The sequence below is a fragment of the Leptodactylus fuscus genome, chromosome 6 (genome assembly GCF_031893055.1).
Source record: "Leptodactylus fuscus isolate aLepFus1 chromosome 6, aLepFus1.hap2, whole genome shotgun sequence".
In the NCBI taxonomy this organism is placed as follows: domain Eukaryota; kingdom Metazoa; phylum Chordata; class Amphibia; order Anura; family Leptodactylidae; genus Leptodactylus; species Leptodactylus fuscus.
Window position 1 is genome coordinate 93,211,719 of NC_134270.1, and position 18,792 is coordinate 93,230,510.

Sequence of the window (18,792 nt, forward strand, 5' to 3'; positions counted from 1 at the left end):
TTTTGTTTTCCATTGTAAAGCATGGACAATGACAAGACCTGGTTCAGCTGGTTTCCACATGTGCCTGTTACCATCCCCCCAGCTAGGACAGCATGGCTCACCATGCGGCATGGAGGAAAACTACATGGAAGTGTGGACTTCTTCTTCAAGGAGATGATTTTTGGCGTCAATTGCTGATGTGTGAAGATGCTACAGCTGACTGGTATTTCTTTCTTTTTATTACTGTGGACACGTGAGACTCTCCTACAGCCTGGGAACCTACCATCACCCACCTACCCCAGGAGTTATGGAAGCTTGGCAAGAGAGCAGCACCATGTATACCTGGATGGTCTCTGACTTCCTTGGGGCAGTAGAACACTGTGGTAAGAAGAATAGGAGGAGGAGGGCTTGTGATGAAGGACATTTGGGGCATTTTTTTTTTGTGGTTAAAAGGACAATAGTGCTGATACAAGATACCGAACTATCAACTGTGAGCAGGAGATCTCACTACCTACCAAGAAATACCACATGTTATCATAATAGCTGACTATGTTGTGACCCCCTCCTCGTGTCCTACAACCAAGTCGGCTGTATTATTATTATTATTATTATTATTATTATTATTATTAATAACATCAATCTGCACAGAGAACTAAATGATCCTGCAGTGTGTCTGTTTCTTTCTTTTTTAGTTGCTCTGATACCTAGGATTTCTCTATCTGCCATGAGCTTGTATGTGTTTCTCTCCTGTTATATACTACTGTACCATCTATGAAACTGTATCACTGAAATTTCCCCATTGTGGGACTATTAAAGGAATATCTTATCTTATAGATGACAAAAAGTTATCTCAAATGGTTGGTGGCAAGACTGTGAGCTTGCAGTATGAGAAAGAGAGGTCAAATAGTGCCGGTGATCCACATGTTGTTGCGGGTGACTTATGTGGAACTGAACAGATTAGATCAGTAAAGGTCAATAAAACTAAATTTGAGTTTTCCTTTAGAGATTGTGGCAGATTAAGCACCTGCTGGAGAAAAGCAACTCCCATTAGATAGTAAGGTCAAAGTGATCAGACTTACGGCCATGATCAGAGTGGGTGATATGTCGCAGTGCAGCTATTCAAGTGGCTGGTTTGCTGGAGTGGGAAGAAGAAGAGAGCAGATTCCACTTCATATACAGGGCAGTCCAAGAGAGCAGATTCCACTTCATATACAGGGCAGTCCAGGGTTTGGGCTGTTAGATGAACCTCACTAGGTGTCAGCTGGGAAGACTTCGAAAGAAAAGGAGATCATCACTGAGACATGGCTGACTCTGAGGAAGCCATGCTGAGCCAAAAGCCTGGACAGCTGCACCTACAAGTTTTGATATGAACATTATTTAGTTTTGAGGCTCTGGGTGCTAGGCCTGTTTCATTGTTAAACTGTTTTGGAAACCTGGGTTGTATCTCTGACTGTGGCTGGAGAAATAAAGCTGCTGAGGTCCGTTTTGTACCTGAAGTGCCAGTGTGAAACCAGATATATATGTACCAGAGATGTACTTGGTACATAAAATATATATATATATATATATATATATATATATATATATATATATAGGAACATTTCTGAACTGTCTCTTAAACAAACTGTAAAGTTATTTAAGAAAAATAACGAAGATGAGCATTGCAGTCTAGATTACTTCTATGGTGAATGCACATCTCAGCTTTCTTAGAAGTTGCTTAAAACTTCCTGAAAAACAAAAATGAAATGAAAGACTGGCCCTTACAAAGCCAAGATCTTGCAGGAAGTTACTGCTACTTGAAGGAACAAAATGGCTTGCTGCTTAATACAGTGATCTCTTACCTTAGTCATCAAGGCCATCACACCAATTCACTAAAAACCTTATTATCAAAGATTGATGATTTTCTTAATAGATTTGAATGCAAGTCCTTTTGTTCTTGAAACAATGCCTGAACAGACAGGCTGAACTAATAAAAGTCCCATCATAGATGTGGTCTGCATGTTATATGACCTCATTTTTATTCTAGGCCTTACATGTGGTGGGCTAGTTAAATAACGCTGACATTTTTAGGCTGTCGTCAGAAGCTTATCTGGGGAAGCTGGACAAGAGGGGCTATTATTTTGTGATCACTAGTTGTTTGCCAACTCTCACATTTCTCGGCAAATACAGTATATCTGGTTTTCATTTTCTGTTGTAATGTACAGGATCAAGTAAGGTGAAAAAAAAATTATAAACACACAACTTCATACAGCTCACTTTCCAGAATAATAAGGCCTTATTTATACAAGTCTTTTGCTTATTAATTAGAGCATCAAATACTGCCATTGCCTTACGCCCCAATATATCTGTAGTGTCAGCTTCTCTTTCTTTCTATATTCACTGGAATGTTAATATCTCACTATAACACATTACATTAATGTAAATGAAAAGAAATATAACAAACAAAGCGTGGCCACGCTAATTAGTATTATGAGACCTCGTAGATTTCACAGTCAGTGTTACCTTGTCTTATGCCTTTATAATACATAATCAGGTATTAGTCACCGAATTTGTAGGGCAGCATCTTCGGCTTATGACTCTTGGGTCGAACGGTATAAATGCAACTTATTCTGAGGGATATACCCTCAAAATGGAGGAATTGGTGCGCACTCCTTTCGGTGGAATGAAATGCTGGTACGCTGATGTAACAACAATATGATTTATTTAAGATAACGCATTTCAGGGTCCTTTGGTACTCCACAGGCACCACCCCTTCATCAGATCTTTAGTATTTGGCATTCAGAAGTGTATAACTTCAGAAGGGTATACACTTCTGAACGCCGAATACTAAAGATCTGATGAAGGGGTGGTGCCTGTGGAGTGTCAAAGGACCCCAAAACACGCTATCTTAAATAAATCACGTTGTTGCTACATCAGCGTACCAGCATTTCATTCCACCGAAAGGAGCGCGCAACCAGTCCTCCATTTTGAGGGTATATCCCTCAGAATAAGTTGCATTAATGTAAATTATCAGTCATCTCAGAATCAGATAGGATCCCTTAAAGAGGTTGTCCAGGCACTTTTTCTTTTGTCTAACTTTAAATATACCGGGGGAGGTGAAGAGAGAGGAAAATAAAAAATCATTCTTGCCTGCCCCTGGTTCTCCAGTGTTCTCCCAGTGTGGTGCGGTCCTTTTGTTTTCAAATTGAAATTGCTCTCTGGCTTTGCTCTCCTGGATCCATTCCACAGAAGCCGCTGATAGGCCTCAGTGGTCACGTGCCTCAGCCGGCCTCTGGAAGAGACCCGTGATGTCACAGGTAGTGACATCCCTAGCCAATCAATGGTCATGTGTGGTGTGGACTTCTTCCACATGTCAACGCTGGATCGAGAAGATGGGACCATGCTGGGAGGCACCTTAAGTTTATCTCCATAAGATTAAATACAGATGTTCCATTTAATGTTCTTATCTCAAAAACAATGCGGAGAGGCAAATTTTAGAGACCTGGTATAGTATCATTCCTTTAAGCTGGAAAACTAGATTACCATTTTTCAGATATCTGCCACTTTTTACTTTCTTTTAATCAATACTGTGATTAACTCCTGAATTATGCAAATGCAGAAAATAGAATGAAATACTTAAAATAAAAGTCTAAGGGTTTGATCACACTAGCATTCAGGGACTCCTTCCCCCATTCCACTTAGAGAGGTCCTGCACAACGCTATTGTGAACCTGGAGTAAGTAAAGCAATTTAGTCTACACAATTGTGCGTAGCAGTTGTACATGTTTGGTCACACTTTTTATTATCATTATTATTATTTTAAAAAACATATATGTATATATATAATTATTTTTTTTTTTACACCCAGTGGTTCAAGCAATCCATAGATGCAAATTGCAAATACACATATAAAGCGTCCTATACATCCTATATAAATTCAGGAACCAATATATTTGTGCTTTACAGCTACAGCATTGTTGGATAAACTCACTATTGTTTCATTTTGATGCAGATATAAGGATATTTTATTTGAATGTAACAAATAAGGAAAATAAGAGTCTCTTACACATAAACATGTAGTAAAAAAGAAAAGAAAACATTAGGGTCAGTATTACAGACTTCTGAATGACCCCTTGGGGTGAATATATACAATTCATATTAGACTAACATATATCATGACAACAACTGGAGCTGATCCCACTGAAAGAAAGCAAGAGGCTGGGTAAATAAATCCATGTGTTTTTATATTTCGCCCAAGTGTTAGATGTTGAGTCAATAAGATATCAGGACACTACTGGGTAATGAGCTATAAATCTCTTTGCAGAGACATAGGTCCATCATTACATGGTGCCAGGAATTCACTGCTGGGAATGGAATGTGTTTGTTTGTTTTTTAAAATAACCAGGCCCCGTTCCAATCCGGCACAGATGAGGTGACATTACAGTTTAACAACAGGCGACTCAGCTGTCACCCCTCTGATACTGGGTCACTGATTACTATTACAGTCAGGTCCACCATGTTGGATTGTCAGAATGACTCCAGTGTCTATCAGATTCAGAATACTGTGCTGTACACCATTTATCCCGCTCAACCTCTACCATGATTATTTGTTTTAGACTGGCTTTATTTCCACTGTCAGTGCTGTCTGCAAAAAGTTACTATGCAGCTATACGTTTCCATGGGTGCAGAGGGCACTATATAAGCTTTATGCACCTTAACTGCATACAGTAAAAGCAGACAGCTGTGTGTCCACTGGACCTGGACTTTCTTAAAAGCAAGGGATGCACACCGCTTCCCCATTCAAGTGTATGCTAACTTTAAAGTGAAGAACAGGACTTATATCGCATGGTTTGAATATTCATTGCTGGTGTACACACTGAAAGATAGCTGCTTGTCTTACTATACTACTTACTATACTATTTATTAGGTATTTTATTTAATTGAACTATCTTCTTAAAATCCCAACTTTTCTCCTATTTTGATAGTTTGGAACCTTTTTGTGACACTGGATTCTGTTCAACAGAGACTTTTCTGATCCCCAAAAAACTGCATTTGTGTGTAGTAACCATGTTTCTGGAAACTGGTTATGGAAATATCACTGTTAAATGAGTTTTATCTGGGTTTGTTTATTCTCTTCCTGAAACTAATGATCATTTTAACCACATATTAGAGGTCACATGGACACAAATGGGTAATGTATAAAGAGGTCCAATTTAAAAAGGTCATAGTGTTATATTTCTCCCCTGTGACTCAGCTGGAGAAGGTGGTAAGTTTGTTGCTCATGTTTGTACAACCCTGGCAACTACTTCCATTACATTTATAGCTACCCTTTAGGTCAGGAATTAAGAAGGGTCAGTATCTTGGGGTAAATGGTGTGCAACAAAGATGACTTTTGGATCTGATAGATTGGGCATTGAGCTCACTGCTATTATCTACCATCCATCTTGTTACATTCTAGATAACCTCTAGAGCAGTGTAATGGTTGTGAAAGAATCCAAAAAGTCTAAAAATCATATATATGAAAGAACTATAAATGATGTCTTATATCTAAGTTGTAATGAAGGGAATATAATAAAACTATCATGGCCATTATTTGCATATTTTTAAAATTACATGGCTGAAAACTATAGGCTATGCAATATAAGAGCAGATAGTAACAATGCATAAATCTGCTCAACATACACTTATTACAGGTGTGAAACCATATGGAACTTGTGTGCATGACACATGGTATGTATGTATATACTAGCCCCTGCCTGCGACTTTGTCTGCATGTTGTTGGCGTCAATGATCTGCCTTTATTCAGCAAATTGCTGCCATTGATGGTTCGCCTGCGCCGGCCTTTCAGAAGCTCTCAAGCTGTCCTGCTGCCGAGCTCATTCCTCGCGCTGAGCCCATGATTGTTCCAGCATCTCAGCAGCTCGCTGGGATGCCATATAATGAGCAAGTTGTTGGCATCGATGATCCGCCTGCTTCGGTGTTTCGGCAGCTCTCAAACAGGTCTGCCACTGAACTTGTTCCTCACATCATGCCTGTGATTGTTCCACTGGGATACCATATAATGAGTGTGTTGTTGGCATCGATGATCCACCTGAGCTCCACTTGAGGAGAAGTCTGTTGACTTCTGGCTACCTTCATAGCTCTCGTTGTTTTAGAATTTTGGGACAAAATTAGATTTTCTTTTTCCAGACATATTAAAATTGGCAAACTGCCAATTTGGATTAAAGTTTTTTTCCCATTCAGTGTGTCAGCACTGTCTGAGCAGATCAGATAATATGCAAATGCATGCACAAAATAGACCATAGGGTTAGCTCTGTGTTTACATATGATATAACAGACCTGGCTTTATCAGAACCTGAGATAAGCTGCTGCAAGATCAGTGTAATATAGTATGTGAACATAAATTCATAACAGTTGTGAAGCCAGGTCATTTACCTATGTTTTAATCGAGGTTACAAACTGTGTGCCAAATTTCATTCCAATACATTCAGCCGTTGTTTGCGTCATCGAGGAACAAACATCCAAACTTTGACATTTATAATATTAATAGGATGTATTTATAAGGTAAAGTGGATCTTAGTTTTTTTTCGGCATTTGAATCATTCTGACTGCTGTTCTTTTAATTGTAGTATTTTTGATTTATGAGATCAGGTCATCCATATTTTTGTCTCAGTATTGTATTTAAGGCTGCTTGCTTTTTTAATATACGTAAATTCCATAATTAAAGTTGTTAACCTCTGGGTTTGAGTTAAGAATTCTTCTATTGATGAGTTTATTTATCTCAACTACCTTAAAAGCGTGGAGCGACTTCACTACTACCCAATTACAAAATTCCCACTAGAGATACTGGAAAAGATGACACCAGAGTTCATAGTTTCACACTTGCACATAAATATAATATTTATTTAGCTTATTTATATAGCACTATCATATTCCGCAGCGCAGACATTGTCAGTCACTAGACCAGATACCAGTGGCGTAACTAGGAATGGCAGGGCCCCGTGGCGAGCTTTTGATATGGCCCCCCCCCACACCCAATGACACCAACGTCGAAGACCTCGACCGACCCCCTCCTCCGCACTCTATTATGTCCCTTAGTAAGCCCTGCACACAGTATTATGTCCCATAGTGGCCCCTGCACACAGTATTATGTCCCATAGTGGCCCCTGCACACAGTATTATGTCCCTTACTGGCCCCTGCACACAGTATTATCCCCCATAGTGGCCCCTGCACACAGTATTATCCCCCATAGTGGCCCCTGCACACAGTATTATGTCCATTAGTGTCCCCTGCACACAGTATTATCCCCCATAGTGGCCCCTGCACACAGTATTATCCCCCATAGTGGCCCCTACACACAGTATTATCCCCCATAGTGGCCCCTGCACACAGTATTATGTCCATTAGTGTCCCCTGCACACAGTATTATCCCCCATAGTGGCCCCTGCACACAGTATTATCCCCCATAGTGGCCCCTACACACAGTATTATCCCCCCATAGTGGCCCCTGCACACAGTATTATCCCCCATAGTGGACACCCATAAACAATTATTATACTCTGGGGTCTTTTCAGATCCCAGAGTATAATAATCGGAGACCGGGGGAATAAAAACATAAAAAATTACTGTTTCTTACCTGTCTCCGGCTCCCACGCTGTCTTCTCTGCTGGCGTCCTTATGAAATGACGTCAGACGTCACATGACCCGGGACGTAGGCTGGGTTCATGGGATGTCAGAGACGTCAGAAAGGAGGCCTGGCAGGATCGTGGAGAGGTAAGTAACACTGTTTGTTATGTTTCTTACCTCTCCCGATAGGCGATCATTATACTCGGGGGTCTGCGGTGTCACTTGCCGATTCCGGCCCAGCCAGCATTGGCAAGTGAATAGGGCGCATAACGGCCTATTTAAAAAACAAAACAAAAAAAAACGCAGCGGTAGCGGCTGTCACCAGGCCCCCTGATGGCCCGGGCCCTGTGGTAGCCGCCTCCACTGCCTCTATGGTAGTTACACCCCTGCTGGATACGGCTCACAATCTACATTCCCTACCAGTATGTTTATGGAGTATGGGAAGAAACTGGAGTGCCTGGAGAAAACCCAAGAAAGCAAAGGAAGAACTTACAAACTCTTTGCAGATGTTGTCATCGGTCACATACAAAACTAGGACTCTGACCACTGTGCCACTGTACTGCTTATGGAAATAAATCGCTACCATACACATCTTGGGGAAACTTATTTGCCTTGAAAACAAAAGGATTAGCATGTGGTAATTTAATTGTCAGATACCTCTATGCTCCAACATCTGCAGATGGGGGAATGTTAGGAGATACACTGGATATAGTTGAATGGTCCTGCTGCAATTGGCATGTTTGCGAAATTTGTCAAACGTATATTTCTAGCTTTAGATGATTTTTATGTTGTAAAAATTAGCATGGATCAAATGTTACTGTACCCAAAGGGCAATTCTAAAGAAAGGGGGTCAAACATAGTCAGACAGTTGCGATGGCTAAAAGTACGAACACTGCATGGTAAACATATTTTTCAGTGACTCTCAACATGGGAAAGGGTGGTCTACTTTCCTATACAGTAAAAAAAAAAAAAAAAAAAAAAAAAATTTACTGAATCTGATGTATGCCAGTCAGATGGAAACTTAAATGAATAGAAACTTTTTCCTGGTGTTAAACTCTGCACACTAAGACTATATTCACACGAACAAGGCGAAAAATGGGTCCTATGGACTTGCATTCTTGCATTGAGTCTATTTGGCTGTTAAAAAAGTCAAAGATAGTGAGTTCCATTTTTTGGCAGACATTAAAAATGGACCATCAAAAAAATAAATTCTGTGTTCTCAAGATGGATGTGTGACAGACGCTGCAAAAAAATGTCGTCACATGTCTGTTTTTCATTGTTTTGAACACGAGACCTAAAGCCACTTGCAAATGACAGCGATGTTTTTGACAGATTTAACGTTTTGTTAAAAACTGACATTAATGTCCATTTTGACGGCTGTTTGGCATCAATTCTGTGTGAACACACAGAATTGACACACAGAATTGATGCCAAACAGCCGTCAAAATGGACATTAATGACCGTTTTTAACGGTCATTGAAAAACAGGATACATTTCATTCAGTGATTTTTCTTTACCCAACCCACTGATCAGTTTTTATTACATGTTAAACTAATGACAATCCATTTCATTTTCATTAAAAATGGGTCTTATAGACTTGATTTGAGTCCATTTGGCCATCAGAATGGACAAAGATAATGCAGATCAGTGTTTTTGACAGACGTGAAAAATAGACCATAAAAAATAAATGAACATGTGTCTATACACATTGAAGTTCTGTGCAAGAGGCCCTAGGCTACATTCACACAACCAAAGTGCACTTAATACATCACAAAGACATTATTCACGGTCTTGAGAATATACCTTCAGTCTTATTTGAACATTTTAAGATGAGGAGAATAAGAAAGTAGAGTCCTGGGCAACAAATAGGAATTTATAAAATAGCCCTAAAAAAAAATTCTAACATTCCCTTCAAGGTTAATTTCTTACTATCAGCATTTGTGCTATTTGTACCAGTGATGATAATCCCACACTTCCATTTGCGGCTTTCCTTGCTTGGATTCTTCTTTGATTATTCCGCCGATCACTACATCTCCATACTAAATACAGGCTTCATAAAATACTACCCTGATGAAAGGTTTGGGCAGATCTGTCCAAAGATCCTCATGTATTATGCAGGGAATGTATGGAAGTAAAATTCTAAATAAACCAACATGTGAATGCAAGCGTGCCAAATAATAATGACTCGCCAATTAGAAAAACAAGGAAACATCAGTTAAGTTGAATTTACTTTCAGTACAGAAACCCTCAAAATTTATTCATGTTTTCTTAGAAATAAATCCAAAACATTCAAGATAGAAATCTGTTATATTTCATGTTCAACGAGTCTCTTTACATATGTAAGACATATTTGTGGTCTGTACAAAAGTAAAGTGATTTAGAAAGAACTATGTATTATTTATTTTGGTTACTTACATAGCACCATCATATTCTGCAGCGCTTTATAGATATTGTCAGTACTGTCTCCTATAGGGCTCACAATCTAAATTCCCTATCAGTATGTCTTTGGCGTATGGGAGGAAACTCTTGCAAACACAGGAAGAACATACAAACTCCTTACAGATGGTGTCCTTGGCTGGAATCAAACTCCAGCACTACAGTGCCATTGAGCCATTTTTAAGGTCGATTGGCATAAGACTGGGGAGAGGTCTGATGTTGTACCATGTACTCATCATTGTAGTAACTCATAGAGAAATGCATTCAGAGTTACACAAGGGGTTGGCCAGCTATTTTATTTTTAGTCCATCCCTAGGATAGGCCATAAATATCTGATTGGTGGGGGTTGACAAGGAATCGCATGTATGTTTGTTTCCCATATTTTCCACAGCGCAGCCCCACATACACTGTCTACCAATAAGTATTTGGACATCTGTGGTAGAATAGAAAAACAACATTTATTCATATTCAGTAGTTGGTAGAACCCAGCAGGTGCTTCCTTACGGATGGTATTGATCGACACAATACTCCCAGATACCTGTGGAAACTCCTGGTGTATGTGAGCCATGTATGTGGTTTCTGTAGCCAGCACTCGTCGGTCTCTGTCTTCCAGTTTCGGGGGTCTGCCGACTCTGGGCACATTCCAACAATCTTCGTTCACCTTTCACTTCGTAATCACATAGGCCACTGTCGATTTTGGGTAATTCAGTTCGCTTGCTATGTCCCTTAAGGATCGACCATTTCTGTGGTACCCCACAATTTCCCCTTTCTCGAAATCGGACAACTCTGCACTTTGTGGCATCTTGCATGCGACTAATGCCAATGCACTAATGCCAATGCTGTTTCCTATTTAACGGCGGAAGGCGTGACGTACATCACGACCGCAGATATCTTCATTTGTATGGGTGTCCAAATACTTATTGGTAGACAGTGTATATAGTTACCAAGCACTGTTACTTCAGCTCCGCTCTCATTGACTACAATGCAAGTAGAACTGCACTACTGGTGCAGCTCAGCCATTATACAGGGCATGGAGCTTGTGGCAGAGGACAACTGCAGTTCCCCCACAGATCAGATATTTACAGCCTATCCTAAGGATAAATAAAAATTCCTGGCCAACTGCCTTAATCCAATTGTCTAAAGAAGGAAGGTAAGGATTAGTTGCAGTTTGTAAACCCTATAAGGCAGGGGTCTCAAGTTGATGGACCGCATTAGTTTAAAATTCTACACAATATCCACATTAGATAAACTCTGTTTCTATTGGATCGATAGTGTGCAGGGCTCTCCTGTCACTGTTGTCGAGGTGCAGCAAACACGTCCTTGCACAACTGATCCTGTTTGGTGGTTGAGCTTCTATACTGTATAATGTAACTTTTTTGTGTGTGTTGTTCTTGGGACACTATTGACAAATGTTCTTTTTACAAACATTCTAATAAAATGGTATGGTACTTTAAAAACAATACAGTATTAACCAGTTCTGGACCGCCCAGAGATTTTTTAAGTCCAGGTAATACACTTTTAACCCTGTAAGGATGTACCCATACATCTTTGCAATCTTAAGCAGCTGCAGAACTGGGGAGCCAGCTAACTACAGCTAGAGAAGGCAGGGACAGTTAATTACCATCCCTGCTTTCCCAATCCCTGGATCCACCCCAATTACAGGTAAAATCAATATTTTATGACTTTATGGGGAAACAATGTAAAAAATATAAATAGAAAAGTAAAAAATTAAAATTAAGTAAAATAGTTTAAAAAATTTTTTTAAAAAAATCTGCCACACCCACAATATATTGCCCCACCCTCAGCAACTCAATAAATGCGAAGAGGGAAAACTATTTCCCCCACTTTGTAATGATATATACATATCATTGTTTTCATTTCCCCAATATAAAAACCATAGGCAAAAATAACATAAAAATAAAGCCCTATGTGTCACCGGAAAAAAGTGCAAAGATTAGTTGAACTGCCGAAGATCTCAATTCAATGTCATTCAGTAGGGCTTTTCCTTTGTGTTTTCTGCATAAAATCAAGTGTAATGAATGTGAATAGGGTTCCAGAACCCTATTCATATGCATTCCTAGTCAATCCATTTCTGGCTCTAGTGTAAAAACTGCTACAAAACTGTGTCAGAGATTTATCAAGACTGGCACAAGGATCAAGACCACTGTATGAGACACCAAAGAGAGGTAAACCAAATTTATTCACTATCAGAATTGTTCACTATAGGTTGAAATAAACATAACTCTATTATTTTCCATAAATGAGACCCATTTCATTCTAAATGGAAGCTTCCATTCCATCACTACTGTAAGGCCTTTCCATCAATAGTGTAAGGCCTTATTCAGACGGACATTATTTAAACACTGGGAGTGCATTTTTAAGCATACAGAAAATAAAGGTCAGATAAAAAATAGACGTGTTATCTTTGTACGTTTTAATAGAAACATCGAACCAATAGAAATCAGCGGAGTCATTTTTAATGGACACAAAACAGATTGACATCCAAATTACCTCCATTAAAATGGATTAGTGGGTCACAAAAGATAGACCAATGAAAATATTTTTTTTTACAGTCCAACAAGACAAAAAACACTTAGCCATAAAAAAATGGAACAGAATACAAAATAGATGCACAATGGTCCTCCAAAATGGGCATGTATATTAATTTTCACAGATGTTAGATCTAAATGGCACATTTATTGGTCAAGGTGAATCTGGCTTAAAGAGGTTTTCCCATCTCAGCCTTTCAGCCAGGCTGCCTGCAGTGTTTGCTTCTCACTTCCTGTATTTCTCTCCCTCTCCCTCCCCCTCCCCCTCCCTCCTGTTGAACAGGACAAACAACACTTCTGCAGGTGAGATATTATGCAGATTCTAGTACAGAACAGGCTCCGTGTTATCTGTGTGTTTACATAGAGAGACAACAGACTCGGCTTTATCAGCAAAGTGCAATTAGTCAATTGTCAATTGTCCTATAGGTCCATGGTTATAGCAATGCAGAGTAAACAATAGAATAAATTCACCTATAGGGAAAACAAAGTAGAATTTCTAAAGCAATGTATTTAGAAAAAGGCTTCAATTTACATATGCTATCAGTATATATAGGATCTTTGAGATGGGACAACCCCTTTAATGTTTGCACTCTGTGTTTGTGAGCACACTGCCTTTCTTAGCAGACGTAGCTTACAGGTTAACTGTTAACGGTTCCTGTCTCTATAATCCGTAATGTATAAAGCAACAGTACAGAAGCCCACAAGCCACTACATCCTGGACTATAATGGGTACACTGAAGAGGTTCACCTTTTAGCTGAAATGGTGAAGCCATAAAGTGCCCAGCATAAATTGAGGGTGTGGTACCAGAAAGTGGTGCAGCATATCGTACAGAAGGGCAGAGAGGACATTTTGAGCTATATTCAGAACTTCCAGACAAGTGCATGGAAGGACCTGTTATTTGTAACTGGTATCTATGAGGCATTCATGACATCTGCTGTAGATGTATTCCTGATTGCCCAGATAGGTTATACCTCCTTAACCGCTGATTTGCAAAAAGAGGCCACTTCTCAGAAGTTTCTAATATTTCAACACCTCTGTAGCCATGGCACCTGCCAGTACATAACACCAGTGCAGGCGTTAAATATTGTATTGTACAAATTCGCTTCTACGTTTACAGATCTGATTTACAGCATGGAGTAAAAATCTCACAGTATCTACAAGGTTAGCGTCACACACTGCCAATTAGTTACAGACATTACATACATGTCATTGGAGCAATGGTGTAACAAAAGTCTTGTGGGCCCTGGTGCAAACTTTGACAGCATATTTGTATTTATTTATTTTATTTTGCTTACTTGTATAACGTCATCATATTCCTCAGCGCTTTTTTTACAGATATTCAGTCACTGTCCCATATAGGGCTCACATTCCCTATCAGTAAGTCTTTGGAGTGTGGGAAGAAACCCACGCAAACATGAAGAGAATAAACAAACTCCTTGCAGATGTTGTCCTTGGTTGGATTCAAACCCAGGGCCCCTGTTGATCAGCTGTGTGATGGTACTTTCGTACTTTTGCGAGTGCCCTGACCCTTTTAACTATTTACAATGCATAGTATCCATTTTCAAGTGACTATGAGATATAATTACAGCCTTTAATAGTGTATGGCTGCTATAAAACAGATAAGATATTCCTTTAATAGTCCCACAATGGGGAAATTTCAGTGATACAGTTTCATAGATGGTACAGTAGTATATAACAAGAGAGGAAACACATAGAAGCTCATGGCAGATAGAGAAATCCTAGGAATCATAGCAACTAAAAAGAAAGAAACACAGACACACTGCAGGATCATTTAGTTCTCTGTGCGGAATGATGTTAATAATACAGCCGATTGTGGTTGGAGGACACGAGGAGGGGGGTCACAGCATGTAGATATAACAAGCAGAAAAACATTTTTGCAGAGGTGGGGGACATATACAGCTATCATGATAACATGTGGTAGTTCCTTTGGTAGGTGGTGAGATCTCCTGCTCACAGCTGATAGTTCGGTATCTTGCATCAGCGCTGTTGTCCATTAACCACAAAAAAATGCCCCAAATATCCTTCATCACAAGCCCTCCTCCTCCTCCTTTCTTCTTACCACTGTGTTCTACTTCCCCAAAGAAGTCTGAAGCCATCCAGGTATACATGGTGCTGTTCTCTTGCCAAGCTTCCATAACTCCTGGGGTAGGTGGGTGATTGTAGGTTTCCAGGCTGTAGCAGAGCCCCACGTGTCCACAGTAATAGAAAGAAATACTAGTCAGCTGTAGCATCTTCACACATTCAGCAATAGACTCCAGAAATCATCTCCTTGAACGAAGAAGTCCGCATTTCCATGTAGGTTTCTCCTCCATGCCGCATGGTGTCCATGCTGTCCTAGCTCTGGGGGGATGGTAACAGGCACATGTGTACACACAGGAAACCAGCTGAACCAGGTCTTGAGTCCATGCTTTACAATAGAAACAAAAGGAACAAAAAACTCCACAGGGTCTTCCATTCGATTTATAGTTGCTAATTCATAGTGCTAGTTTGCTTGGTTACAGGATTTTTGAAGATACAGAGAAAAAGAGTGAAAAAGGAAAGATTAAGGTTGCTCCCAGCTTGGAGCCCTGTATCGAAGCAGCCACTAAGGGCACCAGGAAGAGGAGGGATGCCCGATGCCTGAGCAGAGCCGACTGCGCATGCGAGGGCATGCCCGCGCATGCGCAGTCGGCTCTGCCTAGGCTGGATGCCTAGGCAGAGTGAATTCCAGCTGGAAGATGCCGCGGGGACGCTGCACGGAGAAGACTTCTAAAGGTAAGAGAAGAACCAGCGTTGATTGGCAGAATGTATAGCAATGAACGCTGGTTCTGCATCGAACCTTAAACTTCGAACAGCTAGTAGTGTTCGATCGGGTACGAGTATTTCGAATACCGTAGTATTCGATCGAACACCTATTCGATCGAACACTACTCGCTCATCTCTAATTATAATTTAGCATAGGCCTAGATACTCTTAGTGTAGTTTGGGACTGAAGTTACTTTTTTTTTTTTACTTTAGTCCGCAGGATATCATAGACCAGTGGATGGAAGTGAAGATTTTTAGCTAGCAGCACCAAGGTCAGTTTATCCCTTGGGGAACAGTGCTGTCATGGCCCAAGGGGTTGAGAAGTTGGGGCAGACCACAGGAGAGTCTACGTGGAGGTCACAAGGTCAAGTGGTCAAAGAAAATTCAGCTGTGCTCTCTATTAAGAGGTGTCGCTATGAAAGTCACTTGAGGTGGTATTCTGAGGTAGTATAGCCTTTTGTAGTCTACGTCTATAAATGCTTGCCCTGCATTAGCAAAAGTGGAATTAGATGCCCACATTCCCAGTTGTAAAAATAACCATGGCACTGAAGCTGTGGATACATGTGAAAATAGGAGATGCAACGGAAGAACAAAGCAAGAGTCAGAGAACCTGAGCGGCAATGTGCCAAGAGTGGAGCCCCTTTGCCTGGGCCAAGTTGTTTGTGTTGGGCCCTACATGCCAGATCAGGCAGTAAGTGCAAAAGGCTATGCCCTGTGAGATGTTCAGGGGGGGGACTGATGTAGGCTGCTCTTCATCAAAGTCCAGTGCTGGGGAAATGTCACACAGTTGTTAAGGATTGTTGCTATTGCTTTATGGCCTGTTGTATGTATGTTTAGATAGGAGACAGAATTGAGAAGTTTGGTAGGCCAAGTGTTTATAAAGCCTGCTAATCATATCAAAGGTCTTGGGTGGGAGCAGCCAGTGGTAAAAAGTCTCCTGGGGATCATCAATAGGTTCCCTGCCCCATCTCTAGTTAGCATGCAGGTCTGTGTTTGGCAATCTAACTGAGCCATGTTGCCCAAATCTTGGTTAGTTAGTAGTAAATGGTAAGTTGACCCCCTAGTAACAACAGTGTTGTGCGCTTTTCAGCAATCCGGAAAAAAAAACTAAGATTAACTTTTTGTATACCCAATATTTCCAGGGTGAAAAACCCATGGGCAGTAGTAAGGCTATGGCTTGGTATGAGGGAAAGATGTAGCGTAGTGATGGTCAACCTCTCCAGTTTGACAACTTTAGGTGGATGACCATAGATTGCTAAATACAATGTCCCTACCCAAAACAGGATAAAAAGCCCTGTATACCAGTATATATTTGGTGTTATGTTAGTTTTGCTGACCGGTGTTTAATCACAATGTCATGTTCTGACGTACTGTGGTACCACTTGGGAATACAATGTGCTGTTGCAATTTTGCCTTGCACATTCAAAGTTATTGTTGGGGGGGGGGGGTTGTTTGTTTTTTAATTCTCAATTTTTATTGAATTTTTTTGAAATGTACAAAACTTTTAAATACATCTGAAATATATATTTAGAATTATAGTAGTTTACAACATCAGGTAACAAACATATGTTTGGTACAATAGACAATCACTAATTTGCATTAGTGACTAAATAAAGTTTTGCGTAAAAGAACAAAATGAAGCACAGTAACACCTGTGACAGAAATTACTAAGTCAGCCTCAGTGTGGGGGAAACAGGGGAGGGGGATGGGTTGGAGGGTGTGGAGAAAGGGAATAAGGAAGAGAGTTCTAGCAACCAATACAATACAATACAAAAGGGCTTTATTAGCATAACCGGAAAAAAAAAAAAAACATATTTGGCATTGCCAAAGCTAGGAATGGTTGGGGGTGGGTGGTCGTGTTATGTGGGTTGAGGGATGGTCTGTCCAGAGCCAAGGAGACCAGATCTTCAGGAATGAGTCATGGGTTCTGTTTGACCAACTAATCAGTTCCCTAAATCTCCTAACCTGGTTCACTTTATCTATCCAGTCTTAGATGGAAGGAGTGGCTTGTTAAACCAGCACTTTGGGACAACTAATTTTACAGACTCCAGTAGAGGAGAGTAGTCAGGTCTCAAGGGTTGGAAACCCGGTGTGGGGCATGAGAGGGTACTACTTCAGAGGAGAGCACTACGTGGTCTGTTGCACATTCAACGTTTAAAGGGGTTGTCCAGGGAGTTTAAACTGACTTACCCGATCAGGAGGAGGATGCGCATGGGCCCAGGGTTCCCACCATCACCCCCAGGTCACATGATTGGAATTAGCCCTTTGACCCCTCTCTATTTCTGATCTCACAGTTATTAACTACCCATGCTATGGAGGCTGGCTAAGTGGCTATAGTCAGCTATGACCCAGGGATTGGAGCACTGCTTCTGATCATGCCTTATCACGACCACTGGGTCGATTATCAATATCCAGTGGATCTGGTAAGTCAATTTAGACTCCCTGGTCAATCCCTCTAAGGCAAAACTGTAGTTGCATGTATGTGTTAAGCCATGTGGTTGTCTGTGGTATAACAAACAGGCTATGCTAGGGAGACGACTCGCTGTATGTGGTTAGCCTTTGTGCCTTTTTACTTGTTTGGTGGTTTAGCTGCATAGTGTTCTAACAAAACAAAATTCTGCAACAATAAAGCAGTTTTTTCGCCACATATGGCCTCAGACTTAAGCCACATACAAGATGCATGACTATCAACAGCAGATCACCATGTGTAAACACAGTGTGGGATAGTCACTACAGCAATTGTTCCTCCCCTAAGTACTTTGCATAGACCTGTGTGATAGCATTTATCATTGATCAACACTCATTCATAGTGACACCTGAATTGTGAAGATTTTTTTCTTTTCTTTTTAAGGAGTAAATACCCTTTAGAACCGTCTCCAGTAAAACTTTCATCCATCTTGAGAGTACCTCGAACTCTGGCTGGAGGCGAAGAACAAGCTATTTCAGTGGCCAATTAACATTTCCACACTCTGCTTTTAAACAGCAAGAAGAATAAAAAACACAGAAAGGCCTAAGGCCGTGTAGTGTCACCTCTCAAGAACAGCATTGCACCCAGAGACCTATGACACTATACATAAAGGGTCTTTGGGCTTACTGTATTCACCAGGATTCAACTGCTGCATTTTCTTTAGCTGAAACTAAAGATTCAAAGCTGCTACAGAACACCTTGCTATTATTATCATATCAATCCTTGTAAGGACAGGTGACAGATTTAACCCTGTAATAGCTGGCAGCTATATTTAATCACAGCAAAGACCATTTAAAAAAAAAAAAAAAAACCTGCCCAGCAGCAAGTGACCCCTTAGGTCAGTATGCCAAAAAAAAAAAAAATCCACAATAAACACAAAAGGCAAGTGCCAGAGTTTACCACGTCTATGTGTCAATTATTAGTTGATTCACTTATGAGTTTATACATGT

General features: G+C 40.4%; 1 protein-coding gene across 2 annotated transcripts in view; it reads right to left on the reverse strand.

Moving 5' to 3' along the window:
* RNF114 (ring finger protein 114) overlaps positions 1-18,792 on the reverse strand; it is a 323,436-nt gene that overhangs the window by 263,917 nt on the left and 40,727 nt on the right. The window lies entirely within an intron of this gene.